This window comes from Ursus arctos, unplaced genomic scaffold (genome assembly GCF_023065955.2).
Source record: "Ursus arctos isolate Adak ecotype North America unplaced genomic scaffold, UrsArc2.0 scaffold_18, whole genome shotgun sequence".
In the NCBI taxonomy this organism is placed as follows: Eukaryota; Metazoa; Chordata; class Mammalia; order Carnivora; family Ursidae; genus Ursus; species Ursus arctos.
In genome coordinates, this window is record NW_026622852.1 from 32,556,134 (window position 1) to 32,577,541 (window position 21,408).

Genomic DNA, 21,408 nt, shown 5'->3' on the forward strand with positions numbered 1-21,408 from the left:
TTGGGCAACTTCACCAATGCCACTTTTGATGCCATTTCCAAGACCTACAGCTATTTCACCCCTGACCCTTGGAAAGAGACTGTGTCCACCAAGTCTCCCTGTCAGGAATTCACTGACCATCTTGTAAATACCCACACTAGAGTCTCTGTGCAGAGGACCCAGACTCCACTGTGGCCACCACATAGTTTTATATAAGAAAAATAAAATGAATGAAAGTCTGTTCATAAATAAATAAATAAATTAATAAAAAGCCTAACATTTTGTTGGGTTTTTGTTTGTCTGTTTTAGATATTTTAGTAACAAAACAAAGGTAATATAGGCTTAAATGATTCCATATAAAACATCTTAACAATACCAGAATCATATCAAAAAGGAAATCATAGGTTGGAAGATACATTTGTTGAAAATGGTTGGTATATATAATTGACAGATTACTTCAGAAATAGAAAGTAAATGTTTCAATTTTTTCAGCTTTTTAAATGTGTCACATTAAGTCTGTATTATTTTTCTACGTTAAACAATTTTAAAATTTCCTTTTCCTTTTTTACTTCCACTTCCCCTTCCTCTACCCCTTCCCTTTCCTTTTTTCCCTTTCCTCCCCTTAAATTCTCTCCCTATACAATTCAATTCTAAATCTATTAATGGGAGCAGAGCACTCCTTCCTCCTTCTGCAGCAGAAGCTCAGAGTAGAGTATGTAAGACTAAGCCGGGTAAGGAGGGGGTCAAAGGGGAAGCAATGTAAGAAGTTTTGGACCCCAAGGTGAGAAGGACATCCACATAGGAATGTGGGCGTCTGTCCCTCTGTGACAGGCCAGAGCTGAGGAGGGTGAGGAGGAAGTGTACCCTGGATTATCCTGGGGACCGAGAGTCTGAATGTGGTGGGGAGGGCATTCCCACTAAGGAGCAGCTGGAGTGTGGTTGCAGAGCCCAAGCAGGGCAAGGACAACATCTACACGGAGGAAGGAGTGGCAGAAGAAATGGGAGATTAGCTATAAATTAGAAAAATGATCAAATAAGTAATTTTATTAAATACAATGGAGAACAGTTTTCTCAATGTAAACAATAAAATTATAAATACAAAAGCCTACGATATTGAATAGGAGTCTGGAATCTTGTTTGAGTTCATAGTTTTCAATTTAAACATATATGATGATTGATAAACTGAAAGTAAAATATACATATATAGAGGCGTATGTGTGAGTGTGTGTGTGTGTAGACTGGGAGTACCAAGGTTCCAATATTAATGACTATACCTAGGAACCAGATTTTGGTTTCTAAATTTTCTACTGAAACAAATTAGAACTCCTTGGGCAAATGGTTAATTCTGGAGTTGTGGTAGGAAAAGCACAAGACAGCCTGGAACTTCTTACTGTGCCCCGAAGGAAGAAAGTGTTGGAAGAATAATGGAAACATAACAAATGAACCCAAAGCCAGACTGAATGGGCCCCTAACTGGCCAAAGTGAGAATATTTTGAATATCCAAGTAAATGATAATTATGACCCGTTAAATATAAAGAAAACTGAAAAAAATTACATAAGCATGTATATGTGTATCAGTTTATGAAAAACAGGATATTTATGTAGTTTCAAATTATATCTTTCCCAAAATCCTAATAATTATAAGGAAAAGATAATCTTTCTGATAGAGAAACCTGAAACATATCAACTTTATCGAGTGATCAAAGTGAACATCAGTAATGAGGCAAACTGAAACTGTGTACTACCTGATAAGATACAGTAAAAAGAACATATCATCACTTTTATGATATTCTTGAGGAAGATACATGACATGAATATAATCATGAGGAAAAACCAGAAAACATAAATTAAGGGACAATCCACGAAACAACTGGCCTGTAATCTTCAAAGCCAAGAAATATACTCCAGTAAAGCTGAAACAAATAAATGCAATGAATGATTCTGAACTGGATTATCTTATTATAAAGGATGTCATTGGGAGATGGTGAAATTTGTATTGGGTCTAAGAGTTAGATGTTGGTAATGAATCTATGTTAATTTTTGATTATTGAATTGTGAGACTTTCTTCTTTCTTTCTGTCTTGTCTAGAAGAATGTCCATGTTTCCAGGAAAAATACATTATACTATTTAGGACTGATGAAGTACTGGGGTCAGGAATTTACTCCTAAATATTTAAGAAAAAATTATTCTTTATATTGTACTCCTAACTCTTCTATAGCTTTGTGACTGTTCTACATTAAAAAAAAAAATTTAACACAGCAGTATTTAAATAAAGACAAATGGGAACATTATTCAGCATTATGATATAATAAGAAAACAAACAGGACAGAGTTAAATATACCATTTTGAATAACTTTTTAAGGAAATGTAAACATTAGACAACATCATTACCATTTATAGTTTTCTAAATGAATTGGTATGGTAATTTAATGATTTATAATTATATGCCTAAATAGCTCACATAACAATCTGTTTATATATATTTAAATCAATTGCATAGTCAATGAGTTCCTCTCATATATCCTGAATAATCCTTATTAATTTCTTCTCAATGAATACGTGATGCTTAATTTGGTTAAACAAATACCTTAACCATCATAAATTAATTCAGGCCATGCGCTTAATATTCACAGTGAATTCCAGCTCAGAGAAAACCACATTGATAAATTAAAGGTGCTCCAGGCAAGAAAAATAATTTCAAAAATCTCGTATTATTACTATGTTGAATTTAATTACTTCCCCCGTTCCATAGCATTGTGCCTACTCTTTAGGAAACTTCTAAAAATCAATTATAAAGAACCAACATGTCAGGAAAATGTTGAGGATATAGCATATTTCAGTGATCTGTACACTAATTAAGAGGGAGAACAGATTTGGATTAAAGTTATGGGTACCTGGACAACCCAGTTCTATCTTTTTAATTCTTTAACCTCTTTTCAAGAGCACAAATGAATCTAGCATGGATCCCTCCTCCTCACAGCATAGTACACCTACTGTCTTCTGATGTCTTTTTCTGAGGAGATAGGGAAGGTTTCCTTTGAAGATCTGGGACACAAATAATATCAACTGCCTTGAGGGGAGTTCAATATTTGGACAGGAACAGGAGGACTAAGGAAAAAAATCTCTGATCCAAAGTTGTAGGAAAACTTACCATCTGTGGGCCTCATAGAGTGAAGACTGAATCCTTTGAGGGACAGGCTTGTTGATAGCACAAGTTTGGGGAGATAGTTCTGTTCCATGGAACCTCTCTCTGATTAGGTGGGACCACACCAGGCAGGGATCCCTGAGGATAAGTCAGGGCCTGCTAGCTCCAAGAGTAGCTACAGATAGTAGGAGTCGGACTTCCCTTCTGTTTTCTCCTGAAAATTTTTTAACATTTTATTTCGAGTGATAATCTGGTCTCAACAATTACTCTAGTAAAATAAGGGCAAAAACTGTAATTGAAATGAAACTGCTGTGAATAAAGCAGTAGCAGCATAGGAAAGGCATTTGTCCAGAAGCTAGAGGAAGTTAGCATCACCATGATGTGATGATATTTAAACCTAATAGCAGGAATCTCCAACAAGCATTTAGCCACTATATTACTTAATAGCTGGCCTGGACTCGGGGAACAAATAATAATTCTCTAGGGATTCTCAGATAGCCTTACATATCATTATGAAATATTAGACTTTTTGCTCAAAGTAAATGGCTCCCTAGCTAAACGTGTTTTGCGGTATTCATGAAAATGAGATTTAACAAGCTGGTGAAGACTGGGAAACACTGGGGAAAATTTTAAAAGAAGGAAACAATTCTAAATGTACATTGAAATCACTGCAATGTACTGCAGATGAAGTTCTGAAAATATGTGTCACCCTCAAAATATGCCAAATGATTTCATACAATAGGTAGAAAAAAGGCAACATTAGCTTTTGCATTGAAATTCATCTGTACCCAGGAATTCAATGCACTGACATATATAGATTATATATATATATATATATAATATATGTATTTTATATATAAATTTATATATATTTATTTATATATAATATATATGTATAATTATATTTATATGTAATTATATAATATATATAATTATAAATCTATATATATAGATTTTATATATATTATATATGTATTTTATATATTTTTTTAATTTAAAAATTTTTATTCAGGTATAATTAATATAGTGCCGTATTAGTTTCAGGTATACAATACAATGATTCAATGATTATATACATTTTCCACTGCTCATCAAGATAAGTGTGCTTTTTTTTAAGATTTTATTTTATTTATTTGTCAGAGAGAGAGAAAGAGAGGGAGCACAAGCAGAGGAGAGGCAGGTGGAGGAAGAAGCAGGCTCCCCGTGAGCAAGGTGCCTGAGGCAGGACTTAATCCCAGGATGCTGGGACCACAACCTGAGCGGAAGGCAGCCGCTTAACCAATTGAGCAACCCAGGTGTCATGATAAGTGTGCTCTGAATCCCTTTTATCTATTTCACCCATCCCCCTCACCTACCTCCCCTCTGGCCACCACCAGTTTGTTCTCTCTATTTAAGAGTCTGGTTTCTTTTTGTTTGTCTTTTTTCTTTGTTCATTTGTTTTGTTTCTTAAATTCCACACATTAGTAAAACCATACGGTATTTGTCTTTCTCTGTCTGACTTGTTTCATTTAGCATTGTACCCTCTAGGTCCATTCATGTTGTTGCAAATGGGAAGATTTCATTCTCTTTTATAGCTGACTAATATTCCATTGTGTGTGTGTGTGTGTGTGTGTGTGTGTGTGTGTGTGTGTGTGTGTGTATACACACTAAATCTTTATCCATTCATCCATCAGGGACACTTGAGCTGCTTTCATATCTTGGCTTTTGTAGACAGTGCTGTAATAAACATAGGGGTGCATATATCTTTTCAAATTAGTGTTTTCATTTTCTTTGGGTAAATACCCAGTAGTAGAATTACTGGATCATATGGTAACCTTATTTGTAATTTTTTGTGGAATCTTCATACTGTTTTCTGCAGTGACTGCCCCAATTTGGATTCCCACCAACAGTCCAATGTATTCACTTTAAATATTCCTCTAGTTAAGTAAAATGATACTTCCTCTCCAGGGTCATCCTGTATGAAAAAAGATTTGAAGAAGTCTCTCTCTTAGGACTCTACAATTATTTCCAGTTATAGTACAACCTTCCCAAATATGGAATCATTGGATAAAATGAAACTATCTTTATTAGAAAAGGCAACCATTCTCTTTAAATTATGAAACTTAAAAAAATACATGTTTAGTTTCATACTGAAGATGCTCTATGAAAGTTAGCTGAAATATGTCTCTTGAAGACAATTCTTTTTGAAGGAAATGATATTTACCTAGAATTACATACTAAAAGACTAAAAAACCCTTGTTTATTGTAAACAATCAGGCTTTTTGGTATGGGTCATGGCAAAACAATTTTCTAGAATTTTTTTTTTAACATTCTCTCGTTGCTTTGGCATAATACAGATTCAATTCCAAGTTTTCTAATCTGTCAGTGACTATAATAAAGCAGATCCAAATCACACAGTGTAGCTCGGCTATCGGTGAGTCAAAATTATTAGCAGCTATATTGATCCTCAGAGTTCCTTTTAGAAAATAAGAATGCTGCTACCAGTAAATGAAGATGACAATGAAAAATCAGCACTAAGGGTGCAGCTTACTGATTATATCCTATTTTGACAAGGTCAATAAATATAGCAAGAACATATTGATTTTGTTCCCTAATTTTCTCTTGTACCTTCCAATGAGGAATACCATACCCAATCACTATGATATGGATAACATGTGACACTGCAACATCCATGAGATCTGACTTGACAGGCTATATGACAGCTAATTCCAAAGGAGTTTGATCAGGAGATTATGGTCACAGTAGTTGTGCAGGATAATACAAACACAACTATGATCAGTCTTTTAAACTCATTTGTTGAAACTGGTGAAAAATATACCTCTCTATCATACTCATATTTACCACAGGTACAAAAAACTACAAATGTTTGGGATGACTTCTCAAATAGTTGCACGAAATGATAAATGTAGGTTACCTGCTGATTTGGAGTAATAGCTCAAGTTCCTATCAATTTTAACGGTTTTCATGTCTAATCAGAAATGGGGCATTAATCCTATCAAATTACAAATATTCCCTGCATTTACTCAACATACACTTTATGTAACATGTTGAAAAGCTATCATCACTAATGTTTGCTCTAAAATTAAAAAAAATAGTTCAACAACTACAAGGAATAGCTTTTCATTTATAGAATTTGGGGAGGGATTTTAAGCCACAGGTAAAACTTTTATCTGAGATATTTAAAGCCTTCAGAAGACAAAACAACCACAATAACAATTAATTTCAAATGCTGAAAATTCTTCATATTGCCAGAGGTAAATATTTGAAATTAACTTTGACTTAGGACTACATGATTGTGTGTGCATGTGATGTGTGTGTGTGTGTGTGTGTATAGAAAGAAGACAGGGTGTGGGATTACTGCAATGCAAACTTTCTGAATATGCAAGACACAGCAAAATCCTATTCTAGAGTGGTAAGTTTGTAAACATTGAACAACAAAGCTGCTCTCAATGGTATAAAAGTTCCACCTCTGGATGCGTAAGTTGTTATGAAGGCAATGGATTTGAGCTTCCTTTGAGAGGCCAATACAAGGCATTATGGTCCTTGGAATGCATGAAAAATTACAAGCAAGAGAGGGCTCCTATTTGGGAAGGAATATTTGCCCTAGATATTACAAGCAACAAGAACCTAAATAAAGAAATCAGCCACAGGAAATTCCTTAAGAAGTAGCATGTCAAATAAGTTTTAACTACAGTAATATTTGGCTTATAGTTTTCATATGTGGTTATCTCCAAATTTTAACAGAATTTATTTAGTAAACTTGTATTAATTACACCTTGGGTAAAAGAGACAGATGCTGTCTTCCATATTTAGAAAGTGAAACATACTGGAAGAAATACAGCAAGGAGAATACGTTATAAAATGAACAGTGAAGAATGGAAAAGAAGCACTGAACAGCAATTTTAAATGACACGTAAAAAAAAGGAACAACTAGCAAAAAAAAGCAACTTCATGATTCTTCAGAAGTATTAGAGAGGTGCTGGACTGTTTGCTGTCACACAAAATAGGTACTCAGAATGTTGCTTAGATAGTGATAGAAAGGAAGGCCCCATATGGCTTATACAGATTATTGCTCTTTGGTCCAAGCACAGACTCTTGATGATTCCATTCCTCTATGATTTCAACCATATATTGTTCAATCCACAGAAATTGCCCCCTTAAAATACACGCCAGTTGTGGCTGCTTATCACCACCTCCACCACAACCATTCCAGGGCAAGACACCGTTTACACCTGAACCACTACAATATTTTCTAACAGTTCTTACCTACTGCTTTATCTCCTTTGCATCTTTCTGTATACACAGATCATATTTTCAAATGGTAAATCAGATCACATTATTTACCTAATCGCAGTTTTACTCCCCTTTAATGTTAAATATCTTAACATTATTTACAAGGCTCTGACTCCTGCCTAATGTTTAATCACTCTCCCTGATAGTCTCTCCATTTTAGCAGCACAAAATTTTGTTATTCCTCAAAGGCATTACTTAGCATGTCTATGCTTGTGTTTCTCCCTGCATTGTTTTTTCTCACATCATCCAATGGCTTGTTCCTTCACATAGCTCAAGACTCTACTCAAATAGTATCTTACTGAAAATAAAGTTTCCATCATTCTCTACTTTATTTGTTACATGATATATGTTACTGTTATTTTTTTTAAATTTTGCAGTAACTTTTCATTTTAATTCCTTTTCATCTCAAATAAATAAAAAAAAGTTGTAAGAGAAGTTCAAGAAATCCCTATATGTCCTTTGTTCATATTCTTTACATTTTATTCACTGCTTCTGGTTTATCATTCTCTCTTTATCTATCTATCTATCTATCTATCTATCTATCTATCTATCTATCTATCTATCTAATATAGTATAATACAATACAAAGTAGCAGACTCCTGTAAGTAATGATAAACTATTTCCCTGTAATGATAAATAACAATGTTTCAGGGCTGAAAAATCAAGGGGAATGCAAAAGCTGAGGCAGTAAAAAGTGAAAGGTAATCTCTTTGGGAAGTGGTGAGTAATCTAACATGACCTGAAGTCAGAGAATGAATGGAAGCATGCATTTGAGAAATGCTATATATATATATAAAATGTTACATATTATAGTCTATAATTTATCTGTCTATATATTTCTTACAGTCTTTATAAAGCAGCATACAAGGATTCTCTCCTTCACTCCAGTTGGGCTTTTAGACCTCTTTCCATTTACCCATCAAAAATGTTTTTGTCAAGGTTACTGTCAACATTGCTAAATTAAATTGGCAATTTATAGACCTACTTATATAAACAGAAATCCAAATCATTATTACAGTGATCACTATAATAATAAATAATAATAAAGTCATTAAATCACCTCTTGTGGCCATTGTTAACTCTAAATTTGTATGCTCTGCAAATACCAGGAAAAACATATCTTCATTCTGGTGGTTTAGTGACACAAAAGAGAAAGAATAACTGTTCCAGTGTACAAATATCATCCTTGGTTTTCCAATCACATATAGAAAATAACATGCCCTTTAATGTAAAATTAGATGCAAGTGATGTAATAAGCTCATAAGTATTTGGGTATAATTGAGGTAAAGTTGAAAAATGAAAGAAGAAATACCCAATAACTTATTACTTTTCACTTTTTAGAATTTCAATTACTCTGAAAGATTTCAAAATATGAAACTGAGTGATCCATACCATTGACTTAGTTTGGTCATATTCTGTTAAAAATTATGAGTGACTATGCAGTTAATATACAAGATTATTAAAAAGTAAAGTGACAATCATACCTATATCACTGTTACGTAGACCATAGGAATTATATAGGCAAAATAATTATATTTTAAAATTTCTAATATGGAGGCACCTGGGTGGCTCAGTCAATTAAGCATCTGACTCTTGATTTTGGCTCAGGTCATGATCTCAGGGTTGTGAAACTGAACTCCACATCTGGCTCTGCACTCAGCACAAAGTCTGCTTGTTCCTCTTCCTCTGTTCCTCTCCCTGCTCACACACACACACTCTCAAATAAATAGTGTTTCAAAAAAATTCCTAATAGGACTTATATAGCAAAAAAAAAAAAAAAAAAAAAGGCAATGGAAACAATTTAAACATCCATCAACAGCTGAATGAAGAAACAAACTATGGTATATCCATACAATGGATTACTAGTCAGCAAGACAGGAATGAACTATTGATACATGGTACAACATGAATGAACCTCAAAATAGTTATGTTAAGTGAAAGTAAGCAGACAAAAAGAATACACACTATATGATTCTATTAATACAAAATTCTAGAAAATACAAACTGATCTCCAGTAACAGAAGTTGATCAGTGGTCCCTGTCAAAGAGGGATGAGCAAGAGGAATTACTAATGTTCATAACAAAACTTTGAGAGAATGTTGATATGTTTGTTATCTTGATTGTGGTGATGGTTTTATAGGTAAATATATATGCCAGAACTTATCAAAGTGTATACTTTACTACATGCAGTTTATTGTATACCACCTGTACCTCCATAAAACTTTTTTTAAAAAGAAACAAAAGAGACATTGAAAAAAATTCCTACCATGCTTTTTCGAGTAAAGATGGACCTTCTCATTTTGTAGATTAAAACACTGAGGTGGTTATTGAAAAAGTTGTTTGATATTCTCTTTTTTGAACAGCAGTCCATTTTTTAATTAAAACTGATCAGGGTCTACTCTCTCTGAGTAAAACCTGACTCTCTTGTCCACATTAGCAAGCCACAGTTCCATTCTCTTAACTGATTTGAGCTCAGATTTATGTCCCAAATGGCCCCATTAGCCAGGTTGAAGTTTTCACCCCATGAGGATAATGGCATCTGTGACATCACAGACAGAGGACTTCTTCACTGAAGAAAGTGCCAGAGAAAGTGTTTATAAAAAGAAAATGATTAGATAAAAGGTGAGATAAATTTCTTTATGTGTTGAATGCTCCCTACAGCTTAATTAATGGGGTCATGCACCTATTTATCTATGCTATGTTTCCCATTTCATTTTCTGCTCTCCTATACAGGGTAATTGGTAAAGATGAGTCTCTTTGTGTCCTTTATTCCTAATGTTTAAAAAGAAATGGACTTTACTTCTAACTGAAGTTGAAGAGATAGAATATAAGTAGTCATAATAAAAGTATATATATATATATATATATATAATCAATTTGTACTTATTTATGGATAGGTCAGATCTACTTAATTTTTTTTTTTTTAGTAAAGTCAAATCTTACTAACTTCCTTTTGCATGGAAATATTTTTTAGTATGTGTTCATAATGCACTCCTATGATTTTAGTAGCAATATTATACAATGTGACAGCAAAATAAGTCCTATAGACTTTAAATAATTCATTCTACTTGAATTTTGGATTTTAAAATTTGTTTATTTATGCAAAGACTCATTTTTCTAAAGCCTCCATACCTCAACCAAGATTTAATAGTTAATAAATTTCTATGTGTGAGAAAAATAAACACTACCATGTTTGTGTTTTCATATCTCTCAAAACATAAGCTGATTCTAATACATGGGAAAATGTGCAGGATTTTAGCACATAGTAACTAGTTAGTGATTTTTTTTTCACAAGTGTAGAAAACAATGATACACTAATAACTAAATAAAGTTCCTTCTCAGAAGTGCACATTTCCATTTGTAACTTCATTCTGAATTCATAGGATCTCAAAAGATTTTTTTAAAAAATTAAAGACCATTTTGCCACAGTGAACAGTTTGACTATAATCTTACTTGACAGCTTCCTTACTGGAATTTCCATAATAATTTTGTTAATTACTTGTTTGTCAACTTCATATTGTACCTCCCAGTTTAGAGAACAGTCTCAGCTTCAGACTTCCCATGTTCTAATACAGATTGGATTTATAAGGTCATTTTATCCCTCTCAGTCCCATTTCCCTTATCAATAAAACAGGAATATAATATCTCTCATATGGCTGTTGTAAGGATCAAATAAAACAATATCCTTTAAACAACTGTGTACACAGTAACTACAATATGCTGGATATTTGTCAAAAATGCTAATCGATATCTATGAAACTGGAAGTCAACCGCAAGAAAAATTTTGGAAAGATCACAAATACATGGAGTTTAAAAAATATCCTACTACACAATGAATGGGTCAACCAGGAAATCAAAGAAGAAATTAAAAAATACATGGAAACAAATGAAAATGAAAACACAATGGTCCAAAACCTTTGAGATACAGCAAAGCAGTCCTAAGAGGGAAGTATATAGCAATATAGGTTACCTTAAGGAGCAAGAAAAATCTCAAACAACCTAATCTAAAGGAGCTAGGAAAACAACAACAAATGAAGCCTAAAGCCAGCAGACAGAAGGATATAATAAAGATTAGAGCAGAAATAAATGATATAGAAACTTTTTTAAAAAAAAGAAACAGTAGAACAGATCAATGAAACCAAGAGTTGGTTCTTTGAAAAAATAAATGAAATTGATAAACTTCTAGCCAGACTTATAAAAAAGAAAAGAAAAAGGACCCAAGTAAATAAAATCATAAATGAGAGAGGAGAAATAACAACCAATACCACAGAAATGCAAACAATTATAAGAGAATATTATGAAAAATTACATGCCAACAAATTGGACAACCAAGAAGGAATGGATAAATTCTTAGAAACATATAAACTACCAAAACTGAAACAGGAAGAAATAGAAAACTTGAACAGCAAATAACCAGCAAAGAGACTGAATCAGTAATCAAAAAACTCCCAACAAACAAAAGTCCAGGGCCAGATGGCTTCACAAGCAAATTCTACCAAACATTTAAAGAAGAGTTAATATCTATTCTTCTCAAAGTATACCAAACAATTAAAAAAGAGGAAAGAAAAACTTTTGTATTCATTCTCTGAGGTCAGCATTTACCCTGATATCAAAACCAGATAAAGATTCCACTAAAAAAGAGAACTACGGGCCAATATCCCTGATAAACATGTATGCACAATTCTCAATAAAATACTAGCAAACCAAATCAATAGTACATTAGAAGAATCATTCACTATGATCAAGTGGGATTTATTCTTAGGCTACAAGGTTGGTTAAATACTTGCAAATCAATCAACATGATACATTACATTAATAACAGAAAGGATAAGAACCATGTGCTCATTTCAATAGATGCAGAAAAGGCATTTGACAAAGTACAGCATCCATTCACAATAAAAACCCTCAACAAAATAGGGTTAGAGGCAACATAAGATAATATAATAAAGGCCATATGCAAAAAACTCACAACTAATATTATCTTCAGTGAGGGAAAACTGAGAGCTTTTCCTTTACGGTCAGGAACAAGATAGGGATGTCCACTCTCACCACTGTTATTTAACATAGCGCTGGAAGTCCCAGCCACAGCAATCAGACAACAAAAGGAAATAAAAGGCATCCAAGTCAACAAAAGGTAAAACTCATTCTTTGCAGATATGATACTCTATATAGAAAACCTGAAAACTCCACCAAAAATTTGCTGGAACTGTCATATGAATTCAGTAAAGTTGCAGGATACAAAATCAATGTACAGAAATCTGTTGCATTTCTATGCACCAATAATGAAGCAGCCGAAAGAGAAATTAAGGAATCAATCCCTTTTACAATTACACCAAAAAAAGATACCTAGGAATAAACCTAACCAAAGAGGTGAAAGACTTTGTACTCTGAAAACTATAAAACACTGATAAAAGAAATTGAAGGCGATACACAGAAATGGAAAGACATTCCATGTTCATGGTTTGGAAGAACAAGTATTGCTAAAATGGCTACACTACCCAAAGCAATCTACACATTTAATGCAATCCCCAGCAAAATACCAACAGCATTTTTCACAGAGCTAGAATGAACAATCCTAAAATTCTCATGGAACCACAAAAGATCTCAAATTGCCAAAACAATCCTGAAAAAGAAAAGCAAAGCTGGAGGCATCACAACAGTATGGTACTGGCACAAAAACAGACACATAGATCAACAGAACAGAAAACCCAGAAATAAACCCACACTATATGGTCAATCTCTGACAAAGCAGGAAAGAATATGCAATGGGAAAAAGACAGTCTCTTCAACAAATGGTGTTAGGAAAACTGGACAGCAACAAGCTAAAGAATGAAACTGGACCACTTTCTTATACATACACAAAAACAAATTCAAAATGGATGAAATACCTAAATGGGAGACAAGAAACCATCAATCCTAGAGGAGAACACAGAAAGTAACCATTCTGACATTGGCTATAGCAAATTCTTTCTAGTTATGTCTCCTGAGGCAAGGGAAAGAAAAGTAAAAACAAACTATTGGGACTTCATCAAAATAAAAAGCTTCTGCACAGCGAAAGGAAACAATCAACAAAGCAAAAGGCAACAATGAAATGGGAGAAGATATTTGCAAATAAAATATCCAATAAAGGGTTTGTATCCAAAATATATAAAAACATACAACTCAACATATAATAACAAATAATCCAACTAAAGATTGGGCAGAAAACATGAATAGACATTTTTTCCAAAGAAGACATCCAGATGGCTAACAGACACATAAAAAGATGCTCAACATCACTCCTCATTAGGGAAATACAAATCAAAAGTACAATGAGATATCTCATGCCTGTTAGAATGGCTAAAATCAACAGGTGTTGGTGAGGATATGGAGAAAGGAGAACCCTATTGCACTGTTGATGGGAATGCAAACTGGTATAGCTACTCTGGAAAACAGTATGGAGGCTCCTCAAAAAATTAAAAATAGAATTATCCTATGATCCTACAATTGCATTACTAGGCATTTACTTAAAGAATACAAAAATAATAATCAAAGGAATACATGCACCCGATTTTTATAGCAGCATTACCTACAATAGCCAAATTATGGAAAGAGCACAATTGTCTGTTGACCGATGAAAGGATAAAGAAATGTAATCACACACACACACACACACACACACACACACACACACACACTGGAATATTACTCTGCCATCAAAAAGAATGGAATCTTGCCATTTGCAAGGATGTGGATAGACCTAGAGAGTATTACGCTAAGTGAAATAGGTGAGTCCGAGAAAGAGAAATACCACATGATTTCACTTGTATGTGGAATTTAAGAAACAAAACAAACAAACAAAGGGGAAGAAAAGAGAGGCAAACCAAGGAACACACTCTTAACTATAGAGAACAAACTGATGGTCACCAGAGGTGAGGTGCGTGGGGGAATGGGTGAAGTAGGTAATAGGTATTAAGGAGGGCATTTGTTCTGATGAGCACTGGTGTTGTATGGAAGTGCTGAATCACTATATTGAACACCTGAAACTAATAGTACACTGTATGTTAACTAACTGGAATTTAAATAAAAACTAAAAAGAAAATCATTCAATATGAATACAAAAGTGTTACATGTTTTATGAAGTATAAATGCTCTTAGTCTATTAGTTTATCTCATTTATAAAATCTATGTAAATCAGTTGCTTAGCAACCACTCTAAATTTACATATTTAAAAAAGAAAATATTCTCAATACATTAAATAATTTAAAGATTAAGATTAAGCAAACATTTTCAACATGAGAAAGAAATGATCACAGTTTTACTGATGTTTTCATAAATATGTTCAATAGATTGTAAGAATCTAATGTATATAGTTCATTATGCAATTAAGGTGATAATATAAAGTACTGAAATATTTTCTTTAAAAATTAAAAAAAATTAACTAATATAATCCTAAAACAACCTTGTTATTATTCTCATTTGACATGCCAGGAGATTGAGATACAGGGAGATGAAGTAAGTTCTCTAAGGTCTAACAACTAGGCAGGGCTTCAATCCTGGTAGTCGATAAATTGATAAACTCCAATTAGCAAATACAGATGGCCTAATCACATTCACCAGGCATGGCCTGTGTGTGTGCATGCGTGCGTGTGTGTGTGTGTGTATGATTGCATTTCATTGAGCTTCCTTGTATCTGTGGGATTATTTTTTTTATCAAATGTTATTCCCCGGCGCAAGTAGTTGTCTCTTACACATAAACCAATCGTTACTAAACTGAAATGTCAAGGGGAATCATCCACTGGTATTTCCTTGGGTGTATGTGTATCTGTACCAGCTTCTCTCCCAGACTTTGCCATGCAAATTCTAATTGCTTTGGTCTCCCGAGTTTCCAATCATAGTCTCTTCAATTCTACAAGATTATAAACTTTTTTGGAGTTGCCTCTCTGCACTCCAGTCCACAAACTATCCATAAGCAGCAAGCTGTGAAATTACTCTATTTTACTCTATTTACCACGGATCAGAACCCTGTACTACTTGTTGTCCAATGTCTCAAAACCATTGCTTCATATATTTTGTCCAGTTTCTAGTTGTTTAATAAATCTGGCCCTTGTTATTCAACCATGGCTAGATAAATTCTTCATTTATTTTAATCTGTAATTTATTATTTCTTTTATTTGGAAATGTTTGCATTAGGTACATATATATTTAAGGATTATCAGACCTTGCTGATGAATGGACACCTTTATTATTATAAAATGATCTTTTACATATGAAATATTCCTTCTTCTTCAGCCTGATTTTTCTGATACTAATATACACACTACAAATTTCTTATGATCAGTGTTTGCATAGAATGTATCTTTCTAAACTTTTACTTCTAATCTAGCTATAACTTTAAAAATACACCCACTATGTATCAAACTTGGTTATCTCTACCTTTTAATTAGAATGATTAAACCCTTTGAATATTTTGTGATTATCAACATATTTAGTATAAATCTATATATTCAATCTTGCTCTAAATTTTGCTATTTGATTCTAATTTGTTTTATTCTGTGTTTGCCTCCTCCTCCCCTTTTCTTTTCTACCTGCTTTTGGATTGAGCATATTTATATTCCATATTTTGTTAATTTCTAGCTCTTTAGCTAATTTCGTTTTAATTTTAGTATGTTTTCAAGAGTTACAGTAAGCATTTTTAATTTATCACTCTGCCATCAAATAATATTGTGTTAATTCTCATATAAATTTAAGAATCTTATATTGCCATTTCTTCCTTCCATGCTTTTGCAGTTGTTGCCATATGTTTTACTTCTTTGTGCTTGAAACCATATACGTGCTTATTTGTTTGTTTGTGTTTTGTTTTGTTTTTTGCTTTAGTATCCCAGTTGTATTTTTTTATAATAGGCTTTATATTTTTAGAGAAGTTTTATGTTCACAGCAAAATTGAGAGGAAAGTACAGAGATTTTCCACACACAATCTGTAGCATATACAAAAAGCTCCCCCACTATTAACATCCTACATCACAGTAGCATGCTTGTCATAATCTATGAACCAAATATGATACATCATTATCGCCCAAAGGTCATAGATTACATTAGAGTTCACTCTTGGTGTTGTATATTCTATGGGTTTTGACAAATGTATAATGACTTATATTCACCCTTTTAATATATAGAATAGTCTCACTGCCCTAAAAATCCTATGTGCTCCACTTATTCATCCCTTTCTCCTCTTTAAGCCCTGGAACTCATTAATATTTTTACTGTCTTTCATAGTTATGCCTTTTTCAGAATGTCATAATTGGAATCATATGGTACATAGCCTTTTTGGATTGGCTTCTTTCATAGATTGTCCCTTCAGAGATGTATGTAAAAAGTTATTGCCAAACACAAGGTCATCTAGGGTTCTCCTATGTTATCTTCCAGGAATTTTATACTTTTGCCCTTTACATGATCCCTATCATCCATTTTGTGTTAAATTTCATGAAGTGTATTAGACCTGTGTCTAGATTCTGTTTTTTTTTTTTTTTTTTTTTTTGCATTTTTCTCAGCATCATTTCTTGAAAAAAAAACAAACAAACTGTCTTTTCTCCATTTTATTGCCTTCCACTATTTAGAATTTGCCTCCAGACAGAAAGCTTTGCTAATCCCAGTGAGGAAGATCTTCACGTGGAGTGGTGGCCCAAGCACGGGGTATTGGATCCTAAAGATTGTAAAGGGCTTTTATGAAGAAGGCTAAGTGGCAGATCAAAGCCTGAGAAGGATCAGGTGGGTGTCCGGGTGGAAAGAAATCAAAGAAAGGGTGCTAAGTCTTCAAAAACCAAATTTCTGCACTTACTCTTATCCGATGTTTGTGAGCAGTATTTTTTCCACCACTTTTTGTCTAATTTACTAGTTATGCATTATACAATGCAAATCCTTTAGAAAGTATTCCTTCACGGGCAGAAGCAGAAATCCTATTTATATTTTCCTATTTGTTTCTAGGTATTTAAAACCATGCGTTCATACTTTCACCACCAGTGCCAAGATAATAATTTTCTTCCTTTTGATGATTCTCTTTCCAAACAGTGAGAAACCTGCTTCCATTATCCTTAATATGTTCATTTATTTGATCCATCCTCCTAAATCTAACAACCCCTCTTCCTTTGCCAGTGCCCATGGTGACCCACTGAGGCTCTAATACCCACCCAGATGTTCCCTCCCCCATGCAAACATCCTCATGATCCCCATTAGGGTTTCAGCATTCTAAGCCAGACCTTCCTCTACCTGATGAGGCCTTCCTCCTCTGTGCTCCTGTCTTTGTCCTACCTGCACTCTGACACCTTACGCAGGACTGCCCCCAGTTTTGGATGTTTTCCTTACTCATTCAGACTCTGAACAACTCTGCCAGGCTGCTCTCCCTCAAGGACACCTTTCTTACCATTTTAGGTTCTGTTGCCCTTTCATTGTGCTTTTTCCCACACAGACACTTTTCCAATTCTTCTCAAGCTCAGAATGGCCACAATGGGCTCTCTCTCTTTGTGGAAGCACTTCACACCATTCGCACTCCAACACCTGGTGCCTCACACCACTCCGTATGAAGACCTTCTTCACCATGCTGGGGCTCTCACACTGCTTGTCAGGCCACACTTTCACAGGGATGCTCTTCTTCCTGACCTAGGCTCTGACTCTTCATGCTAGGTTACCTTAAAATCTGTCACCCCATCTCAGGCTACTTCCATGAATTAGCCTCTCAGTATGGATGTCTTTGTCACTCTGCTTGGGCTTTGACACCCTAAGCCAGGATACCTCCCCAAACGATGTTTACTTTGCTCTGCTCCCAGCTAAAGGCTTTAGGGTTGAATAATTAATGAAGGAAAGGTAAAGGTAGAGGAAGATAAAGAGGAGAGTAGAAGGAATAGGAGAGGTAAACTCAATAGTGTTTGAAGGCATTCAGTTATATAATATAATCTAGGTAGAGTATGTAGAGGAAGATGAATCATTGAGTAGTTATATTATAGGTCACTGTGTACTTACTCCTCTTCTACTTCCAAATAATTTAAAAAAATCAAATAATAAAGTGCATTTTTATAACAGTAAGGTATAATATTTTTTCAGGAAAGGAAGGGTGCATGATTTCAAAGAGATTATTTTTATTGTTTATCTTAACTAAGACTTATTTATACATACTGACAAATACAGATGCTTAATAATTCCAGTAGGTTAAGAAATCCATAAATTAGGTAATCATTACATGTCTATCTGCACCTGTACTATAGAAAATTTATAATAAAAATTCCATTTATTAAATTAAAATCTAAGAGACTATCCATAGTTGGGTGAATCTATTGATTCAAACTTGCTATGTTAGAAATAGATGAAAAGTCAATTGCAGTTTCTTTTGTTCTAACAACAAAAACTAATAAAAAGAAACATTTAGAATTTGTGAATCCACACTTATGGAAATAAAAGCTATTTTGTGGCACAAATCAAAATGTCATAGTATTAAGATAAATGCAATTTTATTTATAATTTTGCAATGGAGATAACTTACATATACCACATAGAAGAAAAATGTTTACTTATGGCAAGAGAGACTATTGTTAATGTTGTCCTACGGACCAAGTGAATATTTTAAGTTGGTTATTTGAACCTCTATGTTTCCTACTCTCAGAACCAGTTATAAGAGTTCAGCATTCTGTACTGGAGACTTCCTCTGTTTCTGTCAATTTATTTTGACTTCTAGAAATTAAAGGGCTTTTGATAGGAGGATGGCAAATTTTTTTGTCAGCTTTAAGAAGTGGTGGTTTCAGCAGCAACTGTGGAAACAGTTATTTCAGGTTGAATTCAGTATTGGATGATCCTGCAGTTAGGGTTTACATTGTCTCCAACTGGGCATAACTGGGACTTATCCTGAAACAATGTAGTCATATTAATTGGTTATAACTCAGTGGGTAGAGATAAGATAGTTACAAAAGCTTAGACTAGCCTCCAAAGATGTGAAGATGGATTTGGGGCAGAATGAGAGTGAGGGTAAATAAATCAAGTTTAGTGGAGTAATAATGAAAGTAAGTTCATTATTTTATGATTCATACTTAAATTTTATTCTTAAATATTGGGGATTATTAATAAAATTATTATTTTTCTCTGCTGGACCTTAAAATACTTTCATTTTAAAGATAATGAAACACATTTAAGAGCCTGGAATATGTGTCAGATATCAAATAGGACCTTTAGAAAAATCATTTAACCTTATCTTCACACTTAAATCTCATTTACAATCCATCTAAGTGGTACAGGCAAGCAGCTGAAACTGCAACCTAGATATGGCTGACTTTAATTTTTTTATTATTTTTTTGTATTTTATAGATTTTATTTAATTATTTGATAGAGAGAAATACAGAGACAGCACAAACAGAGGGAGAAGGAGAAGCAGGCTCCCCACTGAGCAGGGAGCTATGGAGTATATGGTATTTTTAATAGGATTCAAACTCTGTTCAACTTATTTCCTTTAGAAATTTCAACATACAATATAGCTTGAAGCCCAGAATTGTGATGGTCCAGTTTCACTTTTCTTTTTCAAGTTTTCTCTGGCTATTTGTGTGTGTGTGTGTGTGTGTGTGTGTGTGTGTGTGTGTGGTTCCATACAAATTTTGAGATAGTTTGTTTTAGTTCTGTGAAAAATTCTGATGGTATTTTGATAGGGATGGCATTAAAAATGTGTATATTCTTTGGGTAATATAAACATTTTAACAATATTTGTTCTTCCAATCCATGATCATGGAACATTTTTGCATTTCTTTGTGTCACCTTCAATTACTTTCTTTAGGGTTCTATAGTTTTCAGAGTACAGATCTTTTACCTCTTTGATTAGGTTTATTTCTAGGTATCTTATGGTTTTTGATATAATTGTAAATAGGATCAATTCCTTGATTTCTCTTTCTGCTTCTTCATTATTGGTGTATAGAAATGTAACAGACTTTTGTGGTTGATTTTGTATCCTGCAACTTTGCCGAATTCATTTATCAGTTTTAGCAATTTTTTGGTGGAGTCTTTCAGGCTTTCTACATAGAGTATCATGTCGTCTGAGAATTGCAAAACTTTGGCTTCTTCCTTGCTGATTTGGATGCCTTTGATTACTTTTTGTTGTCTGATTGCTGAGGCTAACACTTCCAGTACTATGTTAAATAACAATGGTGAGAGTGAACATCCCTGACTTGTTCCTGACTGTAGAGGAAAAGCTCTCAGTTTTTCCTCATTGAGGATGATATTAGCTGTGTGTTTTTTATATATGGACTTTATGATTTTTAGGTATGTTCCTTCTATCCCTACTTTGTTGAGAGTTTTCATCAAGAATAGATGCTGTATTTTGTCAAATGTATTTTCTACGTCTATTGAGAGGATCATATGGTTCTTATCCTTTTATTAATGTGGTATATCACATTGATTGATTTGTGAATATTGAACCACCACTGGAGCCCAGGAATAAATCCCACCTCATCGTGGTGAATGATTCCTTTAATGTAATGTTGGATTCAATTTGCTAGTATAAATTCTAGGAATTTACCCATTTCCTCCAGATTGCCCAATTTGTTGGCATATAATTTTTCATAATATTCTCTTACAATTGTTTGTATTTCTGTGGTGTTGGTTGTGATCCATCCTCTTTCATTCATAATTTTGTTTATTTGGCCTTCTCTTTTCTTTTTGATAAGTCTGGCTAGGAATTTATCAATTTTATTAATTCTTTCAAAGAACCATCTCCTAGTTTCATTGATCTGCTCTACTGTTTTTGTTGTTGTTGTTGTTGCTGTTTCTATATCATTTACTTCTGCTCTAATCTTTATTATTTCCTTTCTTTTGCTGGCTTTAGGCTTTATTTGCTGTTCCTTTTCTACGTCCCTTAGGTGTAGAATTAGGTAGTATATTTCAGACTTCTTGCTTCTTGAGGTAGGCCTGTATTGCTATGTACTTCCCTCTTAGGATCACTTTTGCTGCATCCCAAAGGTTTTGGACCATCGTGTTTTCATTTT